An 8257-nucleotide genomic window follows, 5' to 3' on the forward strand; every position below is an offset into this window, starting at 1 on the left:
AAACAGCACAAATCAGAAACAAAATCAATCAAACTTGGTTGAACGAAGGTATGTACCTTTAGCAATTTCTGATATTGATTTAAGTGCCGTTATTTGTGAGACCAACATGGTGGATGATCCAAGAGGATGGTGGATTGATACCGGCTCTACGAGCCACATTTGTGCCGATAAAGATATGTATTCCACCTATGCCACCGTTGGGGATCGAAAGTTGTTCATGGGAAACTCCGCAACATCTGAAGTTGTTGGAGTGGAAAATGTGCTGTTGAAGATGACCTCGGGCAAAGAGGTGACACTCAAGAATGTGCTGCATGTGCCAAACATTCGGAAGAACTTAGTTTCGGATTCTCTCTTGAGAAAGGCAGGCTTTAGAATGGTGTTTGAGTCTGATAAATTTGTATTAACAAAATCTGGTGTATTTGTTGGTAAAGGGTACCAAGATAATGGTCTCTTTAAATTGAATGCAATGAATGTTATCCGCCCTGAGGCGAAGAATAAAGTTATTGGTTCTGCTTACTTGACTGAAAGTTATGATATATGACATGAACGATTATGACACGTTAACTTCAACACTATACATGTCAAAACGGGCCGGCGGGGCGGGCCTCCAAATGCTCAACCCAACCCAACCCGCCTTGGTCCGCGGGTTGGGCGGGCTGGCCTGCCTAATTTTTTATTAATTTTTTTAAAAATAAATGTTAATTTTTTAATTAAAAAAATATATAAAAACACTTGAAATGCTAAGAAAATGAAAAATAAAATTTAATCAAATAGTTTAATCAATATTAAAAAGTATTACCATGAAAAATTAATAATATATAAAATTAATTAGTAAATTAAAATATGAAAATATTTAAAAAATACTAATAGTTTATTATCATCAAAATTTATTTAAAATAATTTCAATAAAACTAAAAAATATGTATATAAAAAAACTAAAAAATACAATTTTGCCAAAAAAAAAATAAAAAAAAATTGGTGGGCCTAACCCGCGGCCCGCGCGGGCTCAGCCCGTTTGGCCTGCCTCCAAACGGGCTGAGATTTGGCCAACCCAACCCAACCCATTTCCATGGCGGGGCGGGCCGGCCCGACGGGCCCAACCCAATTTGACAAGTCTATTCAACACGTTGCAAAGACTTGCAAATTTAAATATAATACCTATGTTTAAAAGAAATCCATAACATAAGTGTGAGATTTGTGTTGAAGCGAAAATAGTTAAAGCTCCATTTCATAATGTCACGAGAAGTACTACGCCACTTGAATTAATACATACTGATGTATGTGATTTAAAAATGGTACAAACACGAGGTGAAAATAAGTACTTTATAACATTCATTGATGATTGCACCAGATTTTGTTACGTATATTTATTGAAAAGCAAAGATAAAGCAATTGAAGCTTTCAAAAAATATAAGACTGAGATTGAAAATCAACAAAGTTCGAAAATTAAAATGATTCGAAGTGATCGAGGTGGAGAGTATGTGGCTCCTTTTGAAGAATTTTGCTCAACTTCGGGCGTCATTCATCAAACGACAGCCCCTTACTCACCTCAATCCAATGGCGTTGCAGAACGCAAAAATCGAACATTAAAGGAAATGATGAACGCGTTGTTAATAAATTCTGGTTTACCTCAAAATATGTGGGGTGAAGCGATTCTCTCAGCAACTCATATTCTAAACAAGATTCCAATCAAAGGGAAAGATGAGACACCATATGAACAGTGAAAATGTCGTAAACCATCTTACCAATACCTCAAAGTGTGGGGGTATTTGGCTAAAGTAGAAGTACCTAAGCCAAAACAAATCAAAATTGGGTCTAAAACGGTTGACTGCATATTTATTGGTTATGCATACAATAGTAGTGCATATCGATTCTTAGTGCATAAGTCAACAATTCCTGATGTAAATGAAGGCACAATCATGGAATCAAGGAATGTTGTATTCTTTGAAAATATTTTTCCATGTAAAGAAAGGAAAGAAATAAGTTCGAATAAGCGAACTTATGAATATACAATTGAAACTCCACAAACCAAAGAAGAACCAAGACGCAGCAAGCGTGTAAGAGTTGAAAAATCATTTGGTCCGGATTTTCTAACATACATGTTAGATAATGAACCAAGAACTCTTCAAGAGGCTTTATCGAATCTTGAGGATCCTTTTTGAAAGGAAGCCATACAAAATGAAATAGATTCCATCATGCACAATCATACGTGGGAGTTGGTTGATCTTCCTCCGGGATGTAAACCTTTGGGATCCAAGTGGATTCTTAAAAGGAAATACAAAGAATATGAATCTATAGATAAATATAAAGCTCGATTAGTGGTTCAAGGTTTTAGACAAAAGGAGGGATATGATTTCTTCGATACCCACTCTCCGATTTCTAGAATAACATCCATCCGTGTTCTCATAGCTATTGCAGCATTGTATGATCTTGAGATACACCAAATGGATGTTAAAACAACGTTTTTGAATGGAGAATTGGAAGAAGAAATATATATAAAACAACCAGAAGGGTTTGTTGTACCCGGAAAAGAACAAAAGGTGTGTAAACTTGTCAAGTCATTGTATGGACTTAAACAAGCACCTAAATAGTGGCATCAAAAGTTTGACACTGCTATGTTGTCAAATGGTTTCACAATAAATGAATGTGATAAATGTGTCTACATTAAAGGTACTACAAATGCATATGTAATTGTTTATTTTTATGTAGATGACATGTTAATCATGGGAAGCAACCATGAATTGATTGTGAAAACCAAGAAAATGTTGAGAAAACATTTTGATATGAAGGATTTGGGATTGTATGATATAATTCTAGGGATTAAAGTCTCTAGACTACCTGCTGGAATTATGTTATCCCAAACTCATTATGTCAAAAAGGTTCTTGAACGATTTAATGCCACAAATCGTCTTCCGGCTAGAACACCTATGGAGTTAGGTACCCATTTAGCCAAAAATAGAGGAGAACCTGTTTCACAAGTGGAATATGCAAGGGTGATAGGAAGTTTAATGTACTTAACTAACTGTACCCATCCTGATCTTGCATATACTGTAAACAAACTTAGTCGGTTCACAAGTAATCCAAGTGAGGATCATTGGAAAGCACTAATGAGAGTGCTTGGATATTTGAAATACACTTCTAGTTATGGAATAGTGTATACAAAATATCATGCAGTCCTAGAAGGATATTGTGATGCAAATTGGATTTCTGACACGAAAGACTCCAAGTCTACGAGTGGATATGTGTTCACTATTGGTGGAGGAGCGGTGTCATGGAGATCCTCTAAACAAACTTGTATTGCTCGGTCGACTATGGAGTCCGAGTTCATTGCTCTAGATAAAGCTGGAGAAGAAGCCGAGTGGCTTCGAAACTTTCTAGAAGATATTCCATGTTGGAATAAATCGGTGTCTTCCATTACGATTCATTGTGACAGTCAGTCAGCAATAGGAAGAGCACAAAACAGTATGTACAATGGTAAATCTCGACATATTCGTCGGAGACACAATACCATAAGACAATTGATCTCGAATGGGGTTATTTCGGTTGACTATGTGAAGTCAAAGGAAAACCTTGCGGATCTGCTTACAAAAAGTATAAATAGAGATCAAATGTACAAACTACTTGGAGGAATGAGTTTAAAATCCACAAATTAAAATATTTATAGCGGTAACCCAACCTTGAGAATTGGAGATCCCAAAACCTTGGTTCAATGGGACAACTAAGTTATAAATATTAGTTTGAGTGCTTGGAATTGTTACTTGCTCATTCCTAAAATATCCAAGTATAAATGACCTGCAAAATGTGGTGAGGTTAAGTTTTCTTTTAATAATTTCTATACCTATGAGGTGGAGTAACGCAGGATACTCTTGATAGGAGATCACCTATATAAATGAAAAGTATTGGCCGCTTTGATTGTAACACTTATGAATCTAAAATATGGTCCAAGGCCCAAATGGACACAACGTGAGAACAAAATATGTTAGAGTATTGTTATGTAAGTACTATTGTCTTGGTTTACACAAACGGTTGACTAGTTCAAGACATCGCGTCACTATGTAACTAGTAAATCCGATAGTATTTTACTAAGGTAGGTTCAAAGCCACAAGCTACCTATCCTGATGTAACAATAACTTAAAAATGATTTTCTAGTGAGAATGCTAATATACGTGAAATTCATTCATGTGGGGGATTGTTGGAAATTGTTATTGAATGAATTGTGGAAATAATGGGCTTGAAAAGCTTGTCCCAAAAGGCTTGAAAAGTTTGTCCCAAGTGTTACAAATAATTTGAATTTGATGAAATAAATTGGAGGGAAATGGGGAATTGGTTGTCCCACATTGGAACAACTCCAATTTGTTGCTCACCTTATATAATCCAACTTAGGATTATGGGATTGGGCCCTTAAGGCACCGATATTTTGTAAAGGGGCAAGATGCTAATCGATGCAACAAACACACATGCAAGCAGCCAGCCGGCGCGGCGTGGCGTGGCGAGGCGAGGTCTTATGATAAATTATTTTTTTTGAATAAAATTTGGTTCAAGAATAATATTTTATTATTTTTGTGAGTGCAATCGATCGGTTAAAAACAACCGACCGAGCGCAGCCCTCCTCTGCTGAGATAGAATGTTTCATATAAGTTGGGAGCTTGGTCCGCTAAATTTAACAGACCGAGCGCACCATGGTTTGAGCGAGACAGAATGTCTGTCAGAAGAGGGGCGCTCGATCGGTCAAAAATAACCGACCGCGCGTGCCTTCTGCAGACTGAAAAGTCACGTCTGTTTCTGGGATTTTTCTGTCATGGGTTGCATCCTTACCCCTTATAACGCGTTGTTTCGTGTATAAGTATATATATACGGTAGTTATAACACAGAAATGATGATACAAAACATCTGATAATGTGTATACATTAGATTTCTGCAAAATCTTCATTCTCTCTCACAAAAGAAAAAGTTGATACATATTTTTGTTCGACGAAGATCGAGATATTTGTTGTGCTGCTATATCTCGATTGTATAGTCGTTGTATCTTAGAGACGATTGCCGCCAACGTTGAGCACTGTTAACGGGCAATTTCGTCTTGAGGATAGAAAGTTTCTCTCGCCTCGACTTTGTTCGTCTTTGTTGCTGCTGTTGTTGCTGTTGACGCACTAATTTTCAGAATTCGAAGTACACACTAATAACATTACACAGAGAGCACATACTAGAGGTTGGAATATGATGATTTTTCAGATTGAGTTTCGCCGATATTAAGTTTTAGCCGCTCTCCATATGAAAAGTTTTACCATAGGAGGTAATTTGAGCTTCCAAATTGAGTTCCACACTTCCACTCGGAACTTAGTGAGAATGCAGAGCTGTCCTTCGCAGGATTAAAAAATCCCATTTCAAGATTGTATCCTGTCTTTACCGTGTAGTGACCTGTGACCATGTTTATCCCATTTCCAATGTTAAATTCCATAATCTGGATTACATGCCTTTTCGTTTAAATATTTATAATTTTAATTTCAGAAATTTAATTGTTTTAAATTATTTAAAAGTTATTTTGTTAATTATTTAAACTAATTGATCTTGAGATTCTTGGGTTCAGTGGCTTACGGTTCCGGCATGAGGTGACGGTGATCTCGGTGGTAATTCATATATTCGCAAGATTTGAGATTTATGAGAAGTTGAGGAAAATAAATAAAATTTTGATTTTTTCAGATTTTTTTGGGTGACCAAAAATCGCTTTTATGACATTCTTGAGTTTATGTTAGAACTTTTCAAAAATTAGCATTTTAGGACCCGAACAAGTGAAATTAAATTATCTCATTCAATTCTTGAATTTTCAAACAAAGGGATTTTGAGAGACTAAGTGTAAATAGTGTTAAAGTTGTAAAACAACTAGTGACACTTTTATAAGTTATAAAAGTGACACTTTTAGACTTTGACTCACACACACACATACTTACACCTATACACATATTCTTATTTTCAAACCCTAAGTTTACAAATAAAAAATTAGAACACTAGCCTCCCCAAATCCTTGAGCCGCCGCCCACCCCTCTCTTTAATCCCAAATCCATCGGCCTCCCCTCTCCACCGCCGAAAATCATCGCCATCGCCTCCATCTCACCTTCTCACCGGCCAGAGCTCGACCCAAGGAAGATAAAGCTGTTGATTTTCGAAATTTCAGCCCTCATTCCAACTCTTTTTCTTGTGTTTTGAAGATTTTAGGCAAGTATAACCATTTCTCTTGGCCACCAAGCAAAGCTACTATGTTGTATGCCTTATTCTTGTTGTTATTTTGGTTTTTCCTTTGTTGTGTGAGCTAGTGTTCAAAATTTCTTCAAAAATCAGGAAGTTTACATGTGAAATTTCTAATTCTGCCTTGTTTTGATGTTAAAATGGGTTATGTGTTGAGTTGGAGTTGAGACTTAGTTGGGCTATGTGTATATTTCGAATTTTAGGACTTTTATGCAATGATGATGCACTTTTCTTATAAAATCAGTAGGGGCATGCCTAAAATTCGAAATATATGTGTTATTGGTATTGAAATGAGCTACATTATATGTGAATGTTGATTCTTGAAGTTGCTTGTATGTTCGAAAAATTCCAGCCCATGTATACTTGTTGTTTGAGCTCATTTCGGAAAATTTGGTTGAATAATGTTAAGGGCTGCCTAGGCTAGATGAAAGGGAGTTCAAATGGTGTATTTGATGAGGTTTGGGTTGGTTTGAAGGGCTGGAGGTGAAGAGGTAGTGGGCTGAAGCTGTGGCCGTGTGTTGGGAGTGATCCGATTGAGGTAAGTCGGCCTAGAATGGGACTTGAGCTAGATTCGGGTGTGAGGCCTTGGCTCGAGGTCTCATTGTGGTCTAAGGGGAGATAATATGGTTTGTTTGTGGGCTGGAAGTTGGGAAATCCAATCGGCAAAGGGTTCGTAAGGGGTTAAGATAATATTGAACTTGTGCAGATTTTTGTCGTCCCTTTGATTGGCCTCAAGAGTTTGGTTCTGGTGGATTGGATTAAGAGGTCTGTACAGGGGTTGGCTTGGTCATAATTCAAGTGTAGGATGTGGTGGTCGTGTCGGTTCAATTTGGGCACCATTCGGTTAAGTTTTGGGTAGGTTAAGGACAATTTAAGTTAAGATGGTTAGTGCAGATTTCGTGGGAGTTTAGGGGCTGTCCGGGAACTCCAATTGAACGGGCTGCTCAGGTTTACTTCGGAGGTTAGAGTCTGGTCCTTGAGTTAGATTATGGTGTGTAGAGGGTGTCGTTCAAGAGAAAGTCAATTCGGTTAAGGAAAGGTCGAGTTATGAGTTTTTCGGTTTGGACGCTCGAGGTGAGTCTTGGTTGAGGAGAAAGGGAAGTTAGGGTTGATTAGTCTAGCCTAGAGGCAGCCACTTAATCATCATTTTTTCTTGATTTAAAGCATATTTTCATCCTCTAAAGTTGTGTATTCGAGTGTGTTGCTTTCATATTTTGAGTTGAGTAAATTACCTTTGCGTTTTTGATTCAAGTGAAAGTTTGTGTTGATGTTGAGTAAAGTAAAAGTTTGAAGTTGATAAAAAGGTAAAAGTTTTGAATGAGAAAAGTTGATTGTAACAATAGACGTGCAATGTTGGTCGGGGGATGCCTCGACTCACTTGACAAATCAAACGAGCAATGTTCGGTCAGGGGACACCTCGGCTCACTTGCCAAATCAGACGTGCAATGCTCAGTCGGGGGAACACCTCGGATCTCTTGCCAAAACAGACGTGTAATGTGGGGCCGGGAGGCGTCTCGGTTCCCCTACCCATTTAGAGGGGCAATGTGGAGTTGGGAGAAATCTCGGCTTCCTTGTCGGCATAGTACTATAGCCATTGATCGATCAAAACAGAGAGTCACAATTGAGAATCTAAATTCACAGAGGAAAGTTTAAGTTAAAGTTATGAAAGCTTACGTTCAAAGGAATGAGTTGAGTTGAGTTGAGTTGAGTTGAAGTTTCAGGCGTGAGTTGGTTTAAAGGCGTGAGTTCTTTGCATGTGGTTTTCCTTTATAGTTCCAAGTCTCACCTTATTTTATCTTTAAGCTTTTCCGTGAAAGGTTTCAAAGTATTTTAAGTACCAGTATTTTAAAGTATCTTGCATGTATATGTATCCTCGTTATTTCATGGTTTATATTTGTTAGGTCTTTAAACTCACTACCTTTGCTTGGTGCAGGTGAGGATTCCGTAGGTACCGAGGGGCAGGATACCTTGGGCTGATGGCACCGGCAGTGCCGACCTTCGACCGTCGCTTTTTACT

The sequence above is a fragment of the Henckelia pumila genome, chromosome 4 (assembly GCF_033568475.1).
Source record: "Henckelia pumila isolate YLH828 chromosome 4, ASM3356847v2, whole genome shotgun sequence".
In the NCBI taxonomy this organism is placed as follows: Eukaryota; Viridiplantae; Streptophyta; class Magnoliopsida; order Lamiales; family Gesneriaceae; genus Henckelia; species Henckelia pumila.